This window comes from Carcharhinus amblyrhynchos, chromosome 4, assembly GCF_965287045.1.
Source record: "Carcharhinus amblyrhynchos chromosome 4, sCarAmb.v2.hapA, whole genome shotgun sequence".
Classification (NCBI taxonomy): Eukaryota; Metazoa; Chordata; class Chondrichthyes; order Carcharhiniformes; family Carcharhinidae; genus Carcharhinus; species Carcharhinus amblyrhynchos.
Genome location: NC_137327.1, coordinates 27832465 through 27854926, shown reverse-complemented (window position 1 = coordinate 27854926; position 22462 = coordinate 27832465). Strand labels below are relative to the sequence as shown.

Below are 22462 nucleotides of genomic sequence, written 5' to 3'. Positions count from 1 at the left end.
TCATGGCTTCCACAGTATAACTTGTAACACCTGGAATGGTTGCTGAACATGATCTGGGATTCAGGAGAAAAATTCAATGTTCTATCCCTGGAAAACTCTCATAATAAGAATTCATGACAAATTGTTGGAAGTGGATGTGATTGTTTAAGTGTGGAAATGTTACTATTTTCTTCAAATACTGTGTCCATCTGCTATCCCAGTACTAACTGCTTAATATGGACTGTTAAAAGGATCAGAGTTGACAAAAGCAAAATGTAAATATTTGAGATTCTACCTGCTCAAACCAGTTGACATTCAAGTAGTGTTCAATTTGTGGAGTGGAAGTGAAGGTGGAAGCAGTTAGCCTTGATTCATTTAAATGCAATTTAGTAGATTTATTTTGAATAATGTACATTGGGACACATTAATTTGAAACATGATGTGACAAGTCCAGCAAGCTTTGAAGGGACTTTGCAACTATGGTTCAAAAAAGTCTGCAACACTATTTTGATTTTCCGCAAGTTATTTGACTCTGTTGCAGATGAATCTGCAACGGCCAAGAGAGGAAAAAAAATTAGCCAGTCATTTTAACTTCACTTTTTAGCACCTGAACCTCAGCCTTACAGGTTATAACATTGCAGATACAGATCAAGGTACCTTTTAAATGAGTTGAGCATTTCAACCTCAGCCTCAATTTGGGCATTGAATTCTAAACGCCAGCCACCCCCTGGATAAAAAAAAACTTTCCTCACATCCCCTCTAATCCTCTACTAATGACCTCAAATCTATACCTTCTGGTGATTAACCTCTAAGGTAGGGGAAAACAAATCTTTCCTGTTTATGCTATTTAGGCCCCTCATTTAGGTCATCCCTTAGCCTCCTCTGTTCTAAGGAAAACAACTCTTGTCTGTCTAACCTTTCCTCAAAGCTGCAATATTTAAACCCCGGCCTAACCTGTATTTTGTATACCATTCCAACATTATATCTCTGCTTTTGTATTCAATACCTTATCAACAAAAGGAGAGCACTCCATGTGCTTTCTTGACACCTTATCCATCTGTTCTGCCACGTTCAAGGGCATGTGCTCATTCACTCCAAGGTGTCTCACTTTCTCTACCCCTCAACACCCTCCTGTTCGAGTATACCCTTGCTTTGTTCACCCTCCCCAATGCATTACTTCATAATTATCTGGATTGAATTCCACTTGCCACTTTTCCACCACTCAACCAAACCATTGTTATCATTCTGGAGACAACAGTCATCCTCTTCACTATCGACTAAATGGCCAATTTTCTGAGCCATCTGCAAATTTCCAAATCATGCCTCCCATATCCAAGCGTAAATCATTAATGTATACAACAAACAGCAAGGGCCCCAACACAGCCTTATGGAACACCACTGGAAACCGCTTTCCATTTCCAAGATGGCACTAGAGCGAGGTGACTTCTTGCGAGCTGTGCTCAGCATACCTTCTAATTCTATCTTTTACTCTTGTTCTATGCTTCTACATTCTGCACTCTCTCAATTCCTTCTCTACAAGGATTATATTTTGTCTGTATAGCAAGAAACAATACTTTGCATGCCCTTTTTTCCTGTCACTGAGCCAGTTTTGGATCCAACAGCCACCTTCCCTACATGATTTCACTTGTGACCAGTCTGCCACATGGGGCCTTGTTAATTGCCTTACTAAAATCCATGCAGACAACATCCACTGCACTATCCTCATCAATCCTCCATGCCTAAGTGACAGCTATCCTATGTCTCAGAATTAATTCCAATAATTTGCCTAACACCAAAGTCAAACTGAGATTGACTGCTATCTCAACTCTTCTGTCATTGTTTCACACGACTATCAAGGTGGTAGAGAAACAGATAGCCTTATCTAGAAATTCTTCTGTTAATTTTAATTGGTAAGAGTTAGTCCTACACTATATTTCAATAATGTGTTGCAAAACTTAAGAGCAAAATACCTCACCACTGTTGCTTGTGTGAACACAAGGCCATTATGCTCTAGCTATGTATCCGGCTAAACTTTTCAGCAGTTGATGCAATGTGTTCATCCTCACACTGTCACACACTACTGTCTCCACAATGTACTACTGTGGACAGAACTTTATTTTTATAAATCACACAGATGGAAAGGTACGCGATAGAAGGTCACTTCACTGGTTCAGTTGAAATGGACAAATCTCAAGTCATCTGCTTACGTTCACTTTTAAAGCTTGGCTTTAAAATATCTGACAAGTCTAAAGTCAATTTACATCTACTCTAAAAGGGAACAAAGAAGTTTAGCAAGGAGCACAGATAGCAGATATTAGAGTTTATTTGACTACTGTCCCGATTACTCCCAATCCAGAAATGTCTCAAATTTAAAATCTGCATCAATGTTAAAATTTTTCCACAGCCTCATCCCCTCAAAACTAACTTCTTCCATCCACGCAATACTCCAAAGAACTTTTTCTTAATTTCACTTCTGTTCTCATGCATTCACAAGTTCTTTAATTTCACCATTGGTAGCCATGCCAAAATCTGGGTAGGCCCCAAGCTCTGGAATTTCTTTTCTACACTTTTCTCCTCCTTGACACAAATCAAACTCATTAAAACCTTCCTTTGCACCAAAATTTTAGTTACCTGAATATTTCCTTTCACTGTCTGCTGTCAAATTTTGCCTGATAACACACACAGAATGTTTTACTAAATTAACTACACTACATAAATGTTTGTTGCTGCCCATAATCAACGCTTGCTGTCAAAGCTCATGTGTAAAATTGATTTTTAAAAATCAATTAAAGGCTGGCTGAACGTAGTGCAGCAAAAGTTTTTAAAATGTCACTGCTTCTTTGAGGTACAACCAGGAAACTGTATTCTATTAAGCAAATTTTGTTAGGTCACTTGGGCAGCGCGGTGGCAGAGTGCTTAGCACTGCTGTTTCTCAGCATCAGGGACTCGGTTCGATTCCTGACTTGGGTTGTTGTCTGTGTGAAGTTTGCACATTTTCCCATGGGTTTCCTCCGGGTGCTCCAGTTTCTTCCCACAGTCCAAAAGATGTGGCGGTTAGGTGCACTGGCCATGCCAAATTCTCCCTCAGTGTACCTGAACAGACACTGGAGAGTGGCAATTAAGGGATTTTCACAGTAACTTCATTGCAGTGTTAATGTAAGACTACTTGTGACTAATAAATAAACTTTAACTTTTAAGCATAGATTTTTGGATTACAGTTAGTCAAGGGGCTCTGTCCCACAATAAGAATAAAATACCGCTTCGCTGCTGCATAAAAGTCACTGCCTTCTGCATGTGAAAAGTTCTCTAAAAACAGGTGCATGTGATCAAGAATTTAGCTGCTTTAAACAAGGGAGGCAAACAGCTTCAATCACTTAAGTTCATACATACATACCCCTAAACTTCTGTTAGCCCACAATTCCATTTACACTTTTTTCTAAATAACCTTTTCTCTAGTCAAGGAAATCCACAATCTTTTTCCTCTAGTTATACCTCATTGCATTCAGAAAATAGGCATCATATTGATGGTTAAAGTGAAGTTTATTAGTCAGAAGTAAGGTTTACATTAACATTGCAATGAAGTTACTGTGGAATTCCCCTAGTCGCCCCTCTATGACACCCCTAGAGTAACACCTAATGCTGGTCAGGTGCATTCACCTGTTGAGATGAATGCACCTAACCAGCGCATCTTTCAGAATGCAGGAGGAAAGCGGAGTGCCTGGAGGAAACCCACGCAGACACCATAAGAATGTGCAAACTCTGCACAGACAGTGACCCAAGCAGGGAATCAAACCCGAGTCCCTGGCACCGTGAGGCAGCAGCACTAACCATTGGGCCACCATGCTACCCCAGAACAATTATAAAACACATATTGAATTGCATTATTTGTACAAGTTACATTTTCACCTCTGAAATAATAATTGTACTTAAAAATTGTAACTGCAACTAATAATTACACTGCAGTTTCTATTTTTTAAAAAACTCCCCAAACTTGCTTTTTGGAGTGGAGAAAAACAATTGAACTCTACAAGGATGAACTAATCCTAAACTTAATACAATTGTGCATGAACTGTTTGATTTAGTTATAGAATTATAAATGTTAAATTATGCTTTCAAAGTTTCAACTTTTCTACACTCAAATTCTGAACACTTGTGCCAATAAGATTGAAAATAATGGCATGATAAAGCTGTCCAAAATAAAGATGGCAGTTTAATGTCAAGCCATCTAATGTTAGCATTAGGTACTTGAGGGACATTTAACACTTAGTTTTATTTCTAAAATCTATATTACAAATACTTAAAACATTATGTTTTTAGACCTTCAGTATTCATAGTTTAAAGCTATTTCCTGATTTAAATGCTGTCTTTTTGGATAAACAATGTTATCACAATGATAGCCATTTGTTGTCAAATTATGAAAATCATTGCTGATGAGCAAGTTGTATAGTATAAAAATATTATACACTGATACTTAATATGATCACTAGCATTATATTCACTTCAATCGTGATTTTTCCATCTATAGTAACGCAATTACCCCAGAGTAACTTCCTCCAAAGCTAATTAATACAAATTAATTAAGACTAACGAAGCAACCCTGCCCAGGGTACAACTTCAGGGATAACAGCAGAATAAATATATTATAGAAAAGCTCATTAAAATGATGGGATTGTTCAATACTGTTAGAACTTACATCCGTGGCTATATCTCAACAAGTCTCGAAACAACTCTGCTCCCATTCCCTATCCACACAAGCTCACTCTCTGAAAAATGAAATGATCCAGAGGAGCGATCAGTGAGAAAATGGAATCCGCAAAACTACTTTTAACTATTATTGAAAAACCCACATCATCCCTGCGTTACAGTCACCACCGAAGAACCGATGCTGCTCGAGGACAGCAGCTGGCTGACACAAGCCGGGCTTACTGTGCTTTTTCAGAGAGGATCACAGCAATTGGGAAAGTGAAAGGTGGTAAGATAGGAAGTCGAGCCGAGGCGAGGCGGTGGCAGGGCCGCACTCTCCAGCCTCGGCCCCAGCCCAGCCTCCCGGTGACAAAACAACTTCTACTACGGGGCGGCGGGGGGGCGCTGAGAGGGGAAGCAGGTTATAAGAGAAGGAAAGTATATAGTGGTAGCCCGATACTGGAACAATCTCAGGGACGCCGCAGAGACCCACATAACCTGGAGGAATTGGAGCCTACCTACCAGCCGATCCAAGCGCTCCAAGTGGCGACTGCTCCGCGGACGGGCCGGAAGGGGGAGGGGAGGGGAGGAGAGGAGAGCCGGGCAATTTCAAAATGGCGGCGCCTCCAGCCTCAGCACCTCTCACCGGCCGCGCAACATCACGCTGACCTTTTTTTTTCCGGGGCTCTGGCCCGAATATGTACCGCGTGTGTACTTGTTTTTTTTTCTGAGAGATAAAATATATTGCCTACATCGACGAAGCAGGCCGAATTCCGCTGCAGCTCGGAAGTCAAGGTTGGGTGGAATGGGATTATCTGTCCTCGCTGCACCGCGGATGCGTCTGAAGCGGCGAAGGGGGTAACGTGGCTTTACTCGTGGCAGTGACTGATGACGTCACGGCGGCGCTGCGGGGGTCACGTGGCTCGGGTTGGGAGTCAGTCACGTGGGCCGGTTGAAGGTCAGAGCAGGGCTGCTTGTCTTGTCACACAGATTGACACTCACAGATAAGGACAAACAACCCACAATTATCTTTCTGATTTATTATTGTCACATGTACTAGTGTAGAGCGAAAAAGTGTTGTTTCTTGGATTCTTTACAGGCAAAGTATTGGATGTATTCAAGAGGCAGCTAGACATAGCAGTTGATGCCAATGGGATCAAAATTTACATGGAGAAAAAGCAGGATTAGGCTATTGACTTGGATGGTCAGTCATGATGTAATGGATGGCGAGCAGGCTTGAAGGACCAAAGGGTCTCCTCCTGCTCCTATGTTTCTATCTAACGCCAGCATAATCAAGGACCCCATGCACCCCTTCTTCTCAGGGGCATGGATAGGGTGGATAGATAGCAGCTGTTTCCCTTAGATGAAGAGTCAGTTACGAGGGGAGCTTTAGGGGGGAATTTGAAGAAAAATATAAATATTTTTCATAGTGAAGGAGAGAGTGCAGAATGTAGCGTTACAAGTCATAGCTAGGGTGTAGAGAATGATTGACTTAATATGAGGTAGGTCCAAAAATTCTGATGGCAGCAGGGAAGAAGCTGTTGCTGGATCGGTTGGTGTGTGTTCTCAGATTTTTGGATCTTTTTCCAGACGGAAGAGCAGAAGAGCCCTTCGGCCCATCCTGTCTGCACCAATGCATGGAAGGCTCTGACCTGCATACTTAATTCCACTTGCCAGTACTTGGCCCTTAGCCTTAAATGTTGTGGTGTGCCAGGTACTTCATCCAGGTAGTGCATTCCAGACCCCTGGGTAAAAATATTTTTCTTCAAATCCCCCCTAAACTCCCACCACTCATCTTGTGTCCCTTCGTAACCGATCCTTCAACTAAGGGGAACAGCTGCTAACTATCCACTCTATCCATGCTCCTCAGAAGAAGATGGAAGAAAGTATGTCCAGGGTGCATGGGGTCCTTGATTATGCTGGCTGCTTTTCCAAAGTAAAGCCTAACTTGTATTTTAACAACCCATATTTTAATGAAGTTTCTGCCAGGTCTGTGATTGTTAGATAAAAGCAAGATTTATTTCTCTCCCCTTTATTAAAATAGGAGTATGCCATTTGCAATCCATCGGTCCTTTTCACTGCTGCCGTACCTAAAGATAGTTGGAAGATTGTGACCAGCACCTTTGCAATTTCCACCATTGTTTCCCTCAGTAACCTAACAAGCACATCATCCAATCTCGATGATTTTTCTTCTTTAAGTAGTCCCATCCTTTTAAGCATATCCTCTTTTATCTTTTTTTAATCTTATCCAATAGTACCACTATACTGCTATATTGGCAGTGTCCTCTTTTCTGGTGAAGACTGATGCAAAGTACTCATTTAGTACCAAAGCCACATCTTCTGCCTCCTCACGAAGATTTCTTTGTTCCTAATAGGCCTCACATTTCCTTTCACTAGCCTTTTCTCAGTTGCTCATGATAATTCTTCTGCAACTCACTAAACCAATGCTCTCACTGGTGCCAGAAAGTAAGCTGGCACAGCCTGATGCTGTGTTGTTGCAGTCTGCAGCTGGGTCCTTTCAGTAACCTAAAGGTTATTGACCCTGAGTATCTCATGAGAGCTTGAATGAGTTACAGCAACCTTCCTCTTTCTATGTTGTAGAAATATCAGAATGGATAAAAGCACTCTCCAGTTAAAAAAAATCACAGAATGGCAATTTTTTTCTCTTCTAATAATTACAGAATAGAATCATAGAATCCCTGCAGGGCAGAAGGAGGCCATTTCACACATTCAGCCTGCACCGTCAACAATCCCTGGATAAAAGCAAATTACTGCAGATGCTGGAATCTGAAACCAAAAGAGAAAATACTGGAAAATCTCAGCAGGTCTGGCAGCATCTATAAGGAGAGAAAAGAGCTGACGTTTCGAGTTTAGATGACCTTTTGTCAAAGCTAAAAGGCACAGAAAGTGGGAGATATTTTTATACTGCAGGGTGACGGAATGAAAGATGAGTCATAGCCATAGAAACCAGGGGAAAAGACTGCTAATAGCTGTCCACAGAGAGAATAAAGGATGTAAATGGCCAAACAGCAGAGAAGCTGTAAGCTATGACAGGTGGAGATGTTGGGGGAGAGGGGGAGGAAATGGACAGAGGTAGAATGTAGAGAAGGGGAAGGGGGGGAGAAAATCGGACAGAGGTAGAATGTAGAAAAGGGGAAGCGGGGGGCTTCTCTCCTGACTCCTTCCCCCTACTTCATCCCCGTTCCCTTACCTTTTCTCTCCCCACCCCGCTTCTCTACATTCTACCTGTGTCCCATTCTGCTCCACCCCCCCTTCCCCAACATCTCATTTGTCAGAACTTAGTTTCTCTGCCGTTTGGCCATTCACATCCTTTATTCACTCTGTGGACAGCTATTAGCAGTCTTTTCCCCTGGTTTCTATGGCTATGACTCATCTTTCATTTCCTCCCTCTTCCCCCTGCAGTAGAAACATCTCCCACTTTCTATGTCTTTTAGCTTTGACAAAGGGTCATCTGGACCCGAAACATTTCTCTCCTTACAGATGCTGCCAGACCTGCTGAGATTTTGCAGCATTTTCTCTTTTGCCGTCAACAAGCCCATCAGGCCCTATTAACCCCACCTATTTACCCTGCAGGTCCCCCTGAGACTAAGGGATAATTTTGTGTGGTCAAGCAGCCTAAACTGCACATCTTTGGAGTGTGGGAGGAAACCAGAGCATCTGGAGGAAACCCAGGCAGACACAGGGAGAAGGTGCCAACTGCACACAGTCACCCAAGGCCAGAATTGAACTTGGGTCCCTGGCACTCTAAGGTGGCAGTGCTAAAACTTTATGCTGTCCAATTATTAACTTATTTTTTAAAAAACATGATTGAATCTACCTCCACCACATTCTCAGGCAGTGCTTTTCAGATCCTAACCACACCCTGCGTGAAAATTGTTTTCTCATGTTGCTTTTAGTTCTTTTGTTATTCACCTTAATTTGGTGTCCTCTAGTTAGAACATTAGAACATTACAGCGCAGTACAGGCCCTTCGGCCCTCGATGTTGTGCCAACCAGTGGAACCAATCTAATGACCCTCTAACCTAAACTAGTCCAAAGTTATCCATATGCCTATCCACTGACCATTTGAATGCCCTTAAAGTTGGCAAGTCCACAACTGCTGCAGGCAGGGCATTCCACACCCTTACTACCCTCTGAGTAAAGAACCTACCTCTGACATCCGTCCCATAATTACCACCCCTTAATTTAAAGCTATGTCCCCTCGTGTTAGCCATCACCATCTGAGGAAAAAGGATCTCACTGTCCACCCTATCTAACCCTCTGATCATCTTGTATGCCTCAATTAGGTCACCTCATAACCTTCTTCTCTCTAATGAAAATAACCTCAAATCCTTCAGCCATTCCTCATAAGACCTTCCCACCATACCAGGCAGCATCCTGGTAAATCTCTTCTACACCCTTTCCAATACCTCCACATCCTTCTTGAGTTAAGAAGGGCTAAAAGAGGACATGAGATGACTTTGGCTGATAGGATTAAGGAGAATCCTAAGGCGTTCTGTAGGTATGTCAAGAACAGAAGGTTGGTTAGGGCAAGATTAGGGTCAGTTACAGACAGTAGAGGGAAGTTGTGTGTGGAACCGGAAGAGATTGGAGAGGCATTGAACCAATATTTCTCTTCGGTGTTCACGCAGGGGGACATGAATGTAGCTGAGGAGGACACTGGGGTGCAGGGGTGTAAAATAGACAGTATTGCAGTTGATACCGGGGATGTGCTGGACATTCTAGAGGGCTTGAAAATAGATAAGTCCCCTGGTCCGGACGGGATTTACCCTAGGATTCTCTGGGAGGCTAGAGAGGTATTTGCAGAGCCTCTGGCTCTGATCTTCAGGTCATCGTTGGTCTCTGGTATAGTACCGGAAGATTGGAGGACAGCGAATGTTGTCCCATTGTTTAAGAAGGGGAACAGAGACTTCCCCGGGAATTATAGACCGGTGAGTCTTACTTCTGTTGTGGGCAAGGTTTTAGAAAGAATTATTAGGGATAGGATTTATAGTTATTTGGAGAGTAATGAATTGATTAGAGACAGTCAGCATGGTTTTGTAGCAGGTAGGTCGTGCCTTACTAACCTTATTGAGTTCTTTGAGAAAGTGACCAAAGAGGTGGATAGGGGTAAGGCAGTTGACGTGGTATATATGGATTTTAGTAAGGCGTTTGATAAGGTTCACCATGGTAGGCTTCTGCAGAAAATGCAGATGTATGGGATTGGGGGTAATCTAGGTACTTGGATCAGGAATTGGCTAGCAGATAGGAGACAGAGGGTGGTGGTTGATGGTAAATATTCGTCATGGAGTTCGGTTACGAGTGGTGTGCCTCAGGGATCTGTTTTGGGGCCACTGCTGTTTGTAATTTTTATTAATGATCTGGATGAGGGTATAGTTGGGTGGATTAGTAAGTTTGCTGATGACACCAAAGTCGGAGGTGTGGTAGATTGTGAGGAAGGGTGTCATAGTTTGCAGGGTGACTTAGACAGGTTGCAGAGCTGGGCCGCGAGGTGGCGGATGGAGTTTAATGCGGAGGAGTGTGAGGTAATTCATTTCGGTAGGAGTAACAGATGTGTTGAGTATAGGGCTAACGGGAGGACTTTGAATAGTGTGGAGGAGCAGCGGGATCTAGGTGTATGTGTACATAGATCCCTGAAAGTTGGGAATCAAGTAGATAAAGTTGTTAAGAAGGCATACGGTGTCTTGGCGTTTATTGGTAGGGGGATTGAATTTAGGAGTCGCAGCGTCATGTTGCAACTGTACACAACTCTGGTGCGGCCGCACTTGGAGTACTGTGTGCAGTTCTGGTCCCCACATTACAGGAAGGACGTGGAGGCTTTGGAGAGGGTGCAGAGGAGGTTTACCAGGATGTTGCCTGGTATGGAGGGGAGGTCCTATGAGGAGAGACTGAGGGATTTGGGGTTGTTTTCGCTGGAAAGAAGGAGGCTAAGAGGGGATCTTATTGAAACGTATAAGATGATTAGAGGTTTAGATAGGGTGGATAGTGATAGCCTTTTTCCTCGGATGGAGAAAGCTAGCACGAGGGGGCATGGCTTTAAATTAAGGGGGGGTAGTTATAGGACGGATGTCAGGGGTTGGTTCTTTACCCAGAGGGTGGTGAGGGACTGGAATGCCCTGCCTGCTGCGGTTGTAAATGCGCCTAGTTTGGGGGCGTTTAAGAGATCTGTGGATAGGTTTATGGACGAAAAGGGATTGGTTTAGATTAGTGGGTCAGTGTTTTTTTTTAAAAAAACTGGTCAGCGCAACATCGTGGGCCGAAGGGCCTGTTCTGCGCTGTAATGTTCTATGTTCTATGTTCTCATAATGCGGCGACCAGAACTGTATGTAATACTCCAAGTGCGGCCGCACCAGAGTTTTGTACAGTTGCAACATGACCTCACGGCTCCGAAATTCAATCCCTCTGCCAATAAAAGCTAACACACCGTACGCCTTCTTAACAACCTTATCAACCTGGGTGCCAACTTTCAGGGAGCAATGCACATGTACACCAAGATCTCTTTGCTCATCAACACTACCAAGAGTCCTTCCATTAGCCCTATATTCTGTATTCCTGTTACTCTTACCAAAGTTAATCACACCTTACATTTTTCTGTATTAAACTCCATTTGCCACCTCTCGGCCCAGCTCTGCAGCTTATCTATGTCCCTCTGCAAATTGTAACATCCATCCTCACTGTCTACCACTCCTCCGACTTTGGTGTAGTCAGCAAATTTACTAATCCATCCTTCTACACCCTCATCTAGGTCATTTATAAAAATGACAAACAGCAGGAGTCCCAAAACAGATCCTTGAGGGACACCACTTGTAACTGAACTCCAGGTTGAATATTTCCCATCAACCTCCACCCTCTGTCTTCTATCAGCTGGCCAATGCCTGATCCAAACTACTAAATCACCTTCAATCCCATGCATCTGCATTTTCTGCAGTAGCCTACCATAGGGAACCTTATCAAACGCTTTACTAAAATCCATATACACTGCCTTACCCTTATCCGCCTCTGGTCACCTTTTCGAAAAACTCAATAAGGTTTGTGAGGCACGACCTACCCTTCACAAAACCGTGTTGACTATCCCTAATCAATTTATTTCTCTCTAGATGATTATAAATCCCATCCCTTATAATTCTTCCCAAAACTTTGCTGACAACAGAAGTAAGGCTCACCGGTCTACAATTCCCAGGATGGTCTCTACTCCCCTTCTTGAACAAGGGGACAACATTTGCTATCCTCCAGTCTTCCAGCATTATACCTGTAGCCAATGACAACATGGAGATCAAAGCCAAAGGCTCTGCAATCTCCTCCCTAGCCTCCCAGAGAATCCTAGGGTAAATCCCATCCGGCCCAGGGGCTTATCTATTTTCATACATAGTTCTCAACCCATCTGCCAATGAAAACAGTTTCTGTCTTTCTGTCCAGATCCCTCATGATTTTGAGCACCTCCATCAAATCTCCTCTTAATTTCTCCAATAAGCATAAGAACATAAGAACATAAGAAATAGGAGCAGAAGTAGGCCATCTGGCCCTTCGAGCCTGCCCCGCCATTCAATAAGATCATGGCTGATCTGTCGTGGCTCAGTTCCACTTTCCCGCCCTCTCCCCATAACCCTTAATCCCTTCTCTTATCAAAAACCCATCAACCCGCTTCTTAAAAATATTTAGCGAGGCAGCCTCCACCACTTCAACGGGCAGAGAATTCCAGAGATTCACCACCCTTTGAGTGAAGAAGTTCCTCCTCAACTCCGTTCTGAACCGCCCCCCCTTTATCTTGAGGCTGTGCCCCCTAGTCCTACTGTCTTTTTTGAGCGGGAAGAGTCTTTCCACCTCTATCCTATCCATCCCATTCATCATCTTATACGTCTCAATGAGATCTCCCCTCATTCTTCTAAACTCTAACGAGTACAAGCCTAGTTTATTCAGCCTCTCCTCATAGCTCAACCCCCTCAACTCCGGTATCAGCCTAGTAAACCTCCTCTGCACTCCCTCCAAGGCCAAAATATCCTTGCGCAGGTGCGGCGCCCAAAACTGCACACAGTACTCCAGCTGCGGCCTCACCAATGCCCTATACAGCTGCAGCAAGACCTCCCTACTTTTATATTCAATAGTTCCAGCATGTCTGTAACTGAAATTTGATGTTCAGAACTGGAGACTATGGGTGGGATTTTCCAGTCATTGCCACCTCAAGACCAGAAATTTCCATTCAAGGCCAATGAAATTTTAAATGGTCTGTCATATTTTCTGTCTGCCTGTGACAATTCCCAAGGATGGCAGGACTGGAAAATTTACCTTTGAGTCAAATTTTCATCTGACTGCAGAGACATGTTTCGGTACATGAATGGCCACACGTTTTCTGGAGGAAATCAGATTTTCTTCCTCATTCCAGACCTAGCACTATTTTCCTTTGGCAGTTCTATGGGTTGGGAAGGTCCATTGTGCAAAATACACACTGCCTTTGGTGAGGTCAGATTTCTCCTGTACACCATTTTCATTTGGCGGTGTGGGGTTCGTGAAGAAAATGGAAAGCCTGGAACATTCTGAAAGGCAAGTTTTCACACATTCAAATGTCACTATTAATGTTTTATTGTAATGAAGATAGGATTTTTCCACCCTTTCCACTGGCAGGATCTATGTGTTTCCTGGCAGCGTGGGGTGGATTCAATGGAAAATCCCTTTAACAGCAGTGGACCCAGAGATCATGAAACCAACCAATGGCGAGCTGCCACTGAGAAATACACTCGGGAGGGGCAGGGTGTTGGAATCACACCTGATGTGCTTTTAACGCACTGATTCATCGTTAGTATCTTCCTTTAAAAGTAAGTTGAACCTTACATTGACCAGTCTTAATTATTTGTTCACATGCAATACAGTGCTTTTCCAAAGGAGAAAATGCTACAATGCAAAGAAAAATGTTATAAAATGTTCTGTTAGCCTGCCTTCTCTTTGGCTATGATTTAAATGGCTCTAGCTGATTTAAAACAAAACTTGATTTTGATCTAACCATTACATTCAGGTTTTGACATTTGGAAATCTAATTATGAAAATATCTAACCAACTGCTTCTTTACACTGATTGACAGACACCATGTTTTGAAACTGAAATGACCACACTCTGCTCTTTCCTTCCCAGAGAGCAGTCTGTTGTTTGGAGAGCTGTAACCATTATCAATGGGCGGCATGGTAGCATAGTGGTTAGAACTGCTACTTCACAGCTCCAAGGACCTGGGTTCGATTCCTGGCTCGGGTCACTGTCTGTGTGGAGTTTGCACATTCTCCTCATGTCTGTGTGGGTTTCCTCCGGGTGCTCCGGTTTCCTCCCACAGTCCAAAGATGTGCGGGTTAGGTTGATTGGCTATGCTAAAATTGCCCCTTAGTATCCTGGGATGCGTAGGTTAGAGGGATTAGTAGATATAATATGGAGGGATATGAGGACAGAGCCAGGATGGGATTGTGGTTGGTGCAGACTCGATCTTTCTGCACTGTAGGGTTCTAAGATCTATGAATGCTTGGCTAAGTTTCAAGTGCTAATAGGTTTCAGCACAGAATCTGAAAATGAAGGATAGTTTCACGAAGTTATCATAACAAACTGTCCCTTTAATGTGGCTTCAGGTTAGTTGACAAAAGCTAATAGGATTACAAATATTATAAGATTTATTTTCACTTGGTAAAATACATTTTCCTCAGAATCAATCATATGATGTGTTTTAAACAAAGTTATTTTTAAACCAAGGAATGTAAAACATTTCCATTGATATTACATGCAATTTAAGGATTCTACACGATGTGTTCTCGAATAGTGGCCATGGTAGATGCATAGTGGTGGCATGGAGGGGCATTGAGGAAGTATTGGAATGCATTGAGGTGGCAATGAGTGACATGGATGATCTGTGGGGGCACAGATGATACATAAGGACAGAGTTAGCATTGGAATGGCAAGGGTGATTTGAGGGCAGTGGGTGGGATTGAGGGAGGTAACGTTTCAGGGGTCTTTAAACATTGAGGAGCTGAAATGCAAACTGAAGAACTAAGGCGGGTCATTTAACTCACCTATTTCCATACCCGCAATTTCCATGCACTCCAGTGCAGCTCGCAAACTGCACCACAAACCTAACCCAAGTGTGAAAGGAGAAAAATGGTCTGTGAAGTCACAAGTGGGTAGGCGTGCAGTTTGTGAGCAACCAATAGGTAGGTCAAGTCTTCCTGAACGCAGAAAAAGATTTGGCCTTATGGATTGAATTTATTTTTTTCTATTCTTTCATGAGATTTGGATGTCTTTAGCTGGGCCTGCATTTATTCGCCAACTCCAATTGCCCTTCGGGGACACTTAAAAGTCAACCATATTGCTGTGGATCTGGAGTCACATGTCAGCCAGACTGAGTGAGGATGGCAGATTTCCTTCCCTAAAGGACATCAGTGAACCAGACAATCAACAATTGTTTCACTATCGTCATTCCAGATTCGTATTTATTTCAAATTTCACCATCTACCATGGTGGGATTTGAACTTGGGCCCCCAAGGCATCATCAGCGAACATCCTAACATCTGACCTTAAAATTGAAGGAACATTATTGATGAAGCAGCTGAAGGCCTAGGATACTACCCTGAGAAACCCCTGTAGCTATATCCTGGAATGGAGATGTTTGACCTCTGACAACCACAGCTAGCTTTCTTTGTACTAGGTAGGAGAGATTTCTCTCTGGTGCCAATTGACCCCAGTTTTGCTAGGGCTTCCTGATGCAGCACTTGGTGAAATGTTGCCTTGATGTCTAGTGGCAGTGACTCTCGGCTCATCTCTGGAGCTCAATTTTTTTGCTCATGTTTGAAAAAAGGCTGTAATGAAGTCGGGGCTGAATGGCCCTAGTGGAACTCAAACTGAGTGTTGGTGAGCAGGTTATTGTGAAATAAGTGCTGCTGGATAGCACTGTTGATGACCCCTTCATCACTTTACTGATGATTGAGAGTAGACTAATAAGGTGGTAATTGGTTGGATTGGATTTGCCCTTTTTTTGTCTCGGACATAACCTGGACAATTTTCCACATTGTTGGATAGACGCCAGTGTTGTCAGTCTACCAGACAGTTTGGCTAAGGGAATGACAAGTTCTGGAGTGCAAGTCTTCAGTGCTATTACTGGAATATTGTTAGGGCTCATAGCTATTGCAGTATCCAGTGCCTTCAGCTGCTTCTTGATATCACATGGAGTGAATCAAATTGGCTGGCATTTGTGATGTTGGAAATGAATGGAGGAGCCAAGATGGATCATCCATCTGACACTTCTGGTTGAAGATTGTTGAAAATGCTTCAGTCCTTTGCATTAATGTCCCCCTATCATTGAGGATCAGGATATTTATGGAGCCTCCTCCTCCAATGAGTTGTTTAATTGTCCACCACCATTCATGACTGGATGCAGCTAGATTGCCAAGCTTAAATCTAATCCTTTGGTTGTTGAGTTACTTAACTCTTGTCCATTACTTGCTACTTCTGGTATTTAGCATGCAAGTAATCTTGTGTTGTAGCCTCACCAAGTTGATATCTCATTTTTAGGTATGCCTTTTAAAATTTATTTATTAGTGTCACAACTAGGCTTACATTAACACCGCAATACAGTTCCTGTGAAAATCCCCTAGTTACCACACTCTGGAGCCTGTTCGGGTACTTTGAGGGACAATTTAGCATAGCCAGTGCATCTAACCAGCACATCTTTTCGCACAGCTTGAGGAATTCGGAGCACGTGGAGGAAACTCACGCAGACACAGGGAGAACGTGCAGATTCCACGCAGAGTGACCAAGCCGGGAACTGAACACTGGTCCCTGGCATTGAGGCACCATTGTGCCACCCCACATCTGGTGCTGCTCCTGCCGTGTCTTCCCATACTTTTCATCGAACCAGGGTTAATCCCCTGAGTTGATGGTAATGATAGAGTGGGGAATATACTGTGAACTATGAGGCTATAGATTGTGGTTGCATACAATTCTGCTATTGCTGATGACCTGCAGCGCCTCCTGATTGCCTAGTCTCGAGTTGCTAATACAGTTTGAAATCCTGCTCATTTAGCATGCTGGTGGTGCCATACAACAGAGGATATCCCATCAATACTGTCATGGACAGATGCATCTGTGGCAGGCAGGTTTATAAGGATAAGGTCAAGTATGTTTTTCCTTCTTGTTGGTTCTTTCATTACCTGCCATAGACCCATTTTAGCAGCTATGTCCTTTAAGACTTGGTCAGTTCAGCCTGTAATGGTGCTACTGAGCCACTCCTGATGATGGACATTAAAGTCCCCCACCCAGAAGACATTCTGCTGTCATGCTACCGATTGTGGTGTTTGGTTCATCATCTGCAATGTCTAATTATGTAAGTATGATATTGTCAAGCTGTCATTTGTGAGACAGCTCTCCCAATTTTGGCATCAGCCTGAGATGTTAATAAGGAGGACTGTGCAGGATCAACAGGGCTGGGTTTATTGTTGTCGTTTCCAGTTCCTAGGTCAATGCTCGATGGTCCTTCTGATTGCATTCCTTATTGACTTGCTTTTAATCACTTGATACAAGTGAGAGGCTAATCATTTCAGAGGGCATTGCTATGGCCCAAAAGTCACATGTATGCCAGGTAAGGACAACAGATTTCTTTTGAGGACATTAACGAACCAGATGAGTTTTTACATGATTAGACATTTTATTCCAGGGACAGACATCTTCTGTCCCGCCCTCCATAGGAATCATAGCAGGTAGGAAGGGAGGCGGGGGTGGGGCGGGGGCAGATCATGGAAAAGGTCCATTAACCTAAAGCAGGATTCTGTGGTGTTGATGTGAGTGCAGCCAAGGAATCCTATCCCAGATTTTTATTGAATTCAAATTTCAATATTGGCATTACTTTAGGTCTCTGAGTGACAATACTTCCCCAAATGTAATCACGTTGTGTGAAAAAGCCTATAAGAAATTCAAAGCTGAAGTAACCTTGACTGCAACAGACAGCTGGGCTACTTGCAGAAACTGACTGAAGTTCTTCTTGAGAATGTGACATTACTCTCTCACTGGCTTCTTAGAAAAGCACAACCTCCAGCTATATTGTTCCTAAAAGAAATGCAGTTCTGTTCTTGGCCTCTAATCTCTGCTGGGAGGTTATGCATTTCTCCATAGACACATACATCCTAAAGATGCAGCTCTGGTTACTTTGCTGCATTTCCACAATACCCTGTAAAGAGGCTACACTTGAAACTCATGAAGATGATGTGGAGAGGCAAGATAAAGGCCAGCTATGTTGCCAGCTGGCACAGCTCTAGTCAATAAATTATTCTACTGAAGCATTTCTCACTTTTTTTACATACTGAAACTACAGCTGCAGTTTTCCTGGATTGGGACTAAGTTTTCCACTTGTGTCAGCAGTATCTATCTATGTTGACTTATGCATCAGACAACCCACCGGCCAACCCCTTTCTTCCGAGATTGGGTGTCATTTTTAAATGGCATTCTGATTTTCACAATCACTTAACCTCCCCTTCCCGATTAGGGGAGCACCACCAGCCCCTCACCAAAAGCGGGTCATCTTTATCCCCGCAATACACACACACTATGCAAGCATGAGGGTGACATGAGCCACCACCCCAGACCCACACTTAAATCCCCTTCTCTCTCAGACACCCCCAGAGTTCCCCTTCCCCTCAGGCAACCCCCAACCCACCACCTTTCAGAACACAGTTAATAAGAAGGCTTTGATCAGTCAATTTCAAAAAGACCTTTAGTGATAGCCTCAGCTGTCAATCTGAGGTGGTTTCATTGATCCAAAACATAGGCAAAGCCCGATTTACAAAGCAGAAATCACAGGCTGTCAGAGATGAAAGGAGACCTGTCTCGGTGTATGAGAAGGAAGGGGCCTAAGTAGGAGAAGGGGGTCTGAGTGGGGAGCTGAGGAGGAAGAGCGTCTGAGAAGGGGTGTGAGGGGGCTAAGTGTAGGGTGACACCTTCTGCTTGTATGGTGTAATGGGGGATGCACTGTTTTGCTAAAGTTGGCAGTGCTCCCTGGACCCTTTGGATCCAACATGCCAGGTTCACAACTGAAGATTTGTGGTGAAACATGCCCAGTGCTAATCTAGATGGAGAGGTGGCTGCATAACAGGAGGCAGTTGAATCAGCCAGCAGACAAGATAAAAAGGCTATTTGAATATTTATTTGGTTCTCACTCACTCTGGCCAGGAATCCAATCATGGACAGCAGGCAGGGTCAGGAACATCGTGTTGGCTTGGGCGTCTGATTCTCCAGCCCATCGTGATCCAAGTTGGAGTTAGAGGGGCTAGAGAATCCCCTACTAGATTTACTGGTTTCCAGTACATTAAAACAAACTCCAAGGAGGATCCAATGAAAATAAACTAATATGCTACTCACGTGTGACAATAGTGGGTCAGTTATAGCTGGGGATGCACAAGAGGTCAGATTTAGAAAAGCAGATATATCAAGAAGGTTATGAGGCTGGAGAAGAATGCAGAAATTGGGAGGGGCAAGGCCATTGACAGATTTGAAAATTTTCAAGTCAAGACATTGGGAATCAGTTTACACCAGCATGCATTGGGCAAAAATGGGAACAGCACTTGCTGAAAATTAAGACGTGGGCAAAAGAGTTTTAAATGACTTCAAGCTTAAGAGGGTAGATTTTGGGAGACCAGTCAGGAACATGTTGAAATATTCAAATCTAAAGGTAACAAAGGCACAAATAAGGATCTCAGTAGGTGACACGAGAGCGGGATGGTCATTGTTTATAGAAATAGCAGTCTTAATGATTACATGAATAAGAGATTGGAAGCTTATCATGGGATCAAATGTGACACCAAGATGCAAACAGACTAGCTTAATTTCAGACTGATGCCAGGTAGAGAATAAGAATTTAGAGGGGGACCATAAACAATGGCTTCAGTCATTCCAGTATTTAAATTGATGTTGCTTCTGCTCATCCAGTATTTGATAAACAGTTTGATAATTTAGCAACAGTGAAGGAGTTGAGAGCAGATGTTGAGGTAGAGCAGGGTGTTGTCCTTTTGGATGATGTAACCACAGGGGGACCAATAAAGGTAATGATGTCACCAATCCTGGGGGGTCAATAAAGGTAATAGTGCAGAAGCAGGAAGCCATTGCAACGATTTTCTGGCTACAATTAGATTGATGAGTGGAACCATATGAAAGCAGACCCATCCAACTGGATGGAAGTGGTGAGCTTTGGACTAGGGATGGCGTGCTAACTGTGACAAAAGCTGCAGAAGGGTCCAGAAGGACTAGGAGGGAAAGTTTACATTTGTCAGAGCCACAAAGGATGATTGAAAATAAGCTACACTCCTCCATGGTCTCTTAGAATCAAAACGGTAAAATTTTACCATTTTGATTCTGCTCTCAGGCACCCCCATACGCACGTAGCTTGAAAAAAAATTGAGAGTCAGAATTGCATTGTGGGCGGGGCTTATCACACCCAAAGTGCTGCAGTTCTGATTGGAGCTTTGAACTGTATGTGCAGTGAAAAAAAAAATTTGAGAAACACACCTGTCACATTGCTCCTGGGCTGCAAAAAGCAGATAAAGCTGCCCGGAAGTGATGGCTCATACAACATAACTGTCTCCCTTATCCACTCACCCCACCCCCGTCACCCAGACCGATTACAACCCTCTGACCCCTTCCCCACCCCCCCACTGATTGCCCGCAGAGTGGCAGCGGTCCCCCCTTCTCCCTCACTGATTGCCTGCAGAGTAGCCTTCCACTCCACCAGAGAATCATCTGGCCTCCCTGCCCCCCACTAGAGAATGATCTGGCCTCCCCCCTCCTGCCAGAAAACCACCTGGTCTTCCTCCTCCTCCCACCAGAAAACCATCTAGCCTCCCCACCTACCCCCCCACCCCCAGAGAATGATCAGGCCTCCATCCTTCCCCCACCTCCCCACCAGAGATATATCTGACCTGCCTCCCTGCTCCCCACCAGAGAATGATCAGGCTTCCCTCCTCCCCACCAGAGAATGATGTGGACCCTGACCATCTGACTTAGAGAGCCCCTGGAAGCTCTGAACTTACCTCTTCAGAAGCTACAGCACCCAAAAAAGACCTTTGCCGAGCATGCCAAATCTGGACGGGTGAACGTGATGGTAAAAAGGGGAAATGCAGATAAATTTGGGCAGACAGCCCATTAATTCAATTTAAATGCATGCAAATGCATTTAAGTTGCCATTTCGCCTGTTTTGGGCACGGTTCAGATTGCAGCCACTTTCAGGCCTTGGTAAACTAGGCATCTGTGCGGACCCAGGCGCAGATCACACTAATTGCCTCACACCACGACGCAATGGTAAAATTGGACCCAATGTGTGAAAATTGGTGGCAGGTAATTCTATTTCGATGTTTCCATCAGTTTCAACAGATTGATTGCGTGAAATCACATCTGTGACCTCTGCAGCATGACTAGACTGTGAGCTGTCTACTTGGTGAACTGCATGTTTTGATCATTCTCTTCAAATGCCCTTGTTCCTGCCAGCGTGTTGAGTTCAGCTCCCAGTACATATTGCTTTAGTCTAGCCACTGAATTATATGGGATGCCATTCTGAGTTATTGCCTGCAAGGGGAAGATCATGTTTTTTTCTTCTACTGTTCTTTTTCGTCTGCTCATTCAGGGCCCTGTTCAGTTTCTGGGCCTATAAATAGAACATAAGTACAAGGGTTAGATGTAGCTAGCAAGGCTAACCAGAGACATGAATGGGTGACCTCACACTTCCCCACATTTTACTCTTCTCAGCCAGTTTTTCCCCACTTATTTAAGTTACATCCCTTTTTTAACTTCTTGCTTCCAACTGCATTACTTACTACCAACAGGACTTAACTAATTCCTTCCCCGTAATCTTTTTGAGGATTTATTTGTATAGCTTTGTACTTAGCCATTGAGTACATTCTTTTCTTCAAATTTTACAAATATTTCCCTAAACTCTTAATTTTAATGATGATGCACGTCAATGAATTTTATTAATGATGTTTTTGCATCTATCAGATCTCATTTGTCCTATGTCCCACATGTTTTGAAGATGCCCACTTATCCTTGATGCTTAATTATCAAAAAGTGACCCCACCCCACCCGGAGTTTGCAAAGTTGTCCCTCGTACACAAATTTAAGATGGGTAATCTTAAGCAGTATTTGGTTTGGTTGCATTTCTGTAATGTTCTCATTTGAATTCCTCTTTCTTTAATGGGATGAGAATGCCCATCCCTAATTGTCCTTGAACTGAAAATTTCAGAGGACAGTTAAGGGCCAACTACATGCTGTGACCAGACCCGGTAAGGGATTTTCTTCCCCAAGGGTCAGGGTTTCTACAATGATTGACAGTAATGATCATGGTCACCATTATTGAGACCAGCTTTATTTTCCAGATTTTTATTAATTGAATTTCACCAGCTCCCACATTAGTATTTGAACCCATGTGTCTGGGCCTCTGGTCCAGTGATATTACCACTACACCACCATCTTTCCAGTGAATGAAAGTTATCTTGTTGCAGTCATCATTGGTTCATCATTCAGGCTCTGTTCTCAAAGATTTATGGTTGAATGCGTTAAGTCCATCAGTGCTAGCTTGCTTTATTTTAAGCACAGATTTCTAACATCAAAATGATAAGTTTTCCTCTCTATTTTGAGCAAGCAGTCTGTAGTCAACTTCAAATATGGTCTGGACTTATCACTAAACATATCTAGACTAGAAATTTCACATCACAACATTTCCTGCTAACTGGCTTGAGTAACTTCCCAGGAGTCCTTTAAATATAAAGAAACACCTTCTC

The 22462-nt window shown here is 43.4% G+C and overlaps 1 protein-coding gene across 4 annotated transcripts in view; it reads right to left on the bottom strand.

Moving 5' to 3' along the window:
• Positions 1-5245, bottom strand: part of ap1g1 (adaptor related protein complex 1 subunit gamma 1) — a 132022-nt gene extending 126777 nt beyond the window's left edge. Inside the window, exon 1 of one of the 4 annotated variants that reach the window (XM_080186895.1) lies at positions 5185-5245. The gene's annotated coding sequence lies outside the window, so the exon portion shown is untranslated. Of the gene's footprint in view, positions 1-2610; positions 2635-4672; positions 4729-5180 lie in introns of those variants that run through there. The other 3 variants (XM_080186896.1, XM_080186897.1, XM_080186898.1) reach the window with 3 other exon arrangements.
• Positions 5246-22462: the final 17217 nt, after the last annotated feature.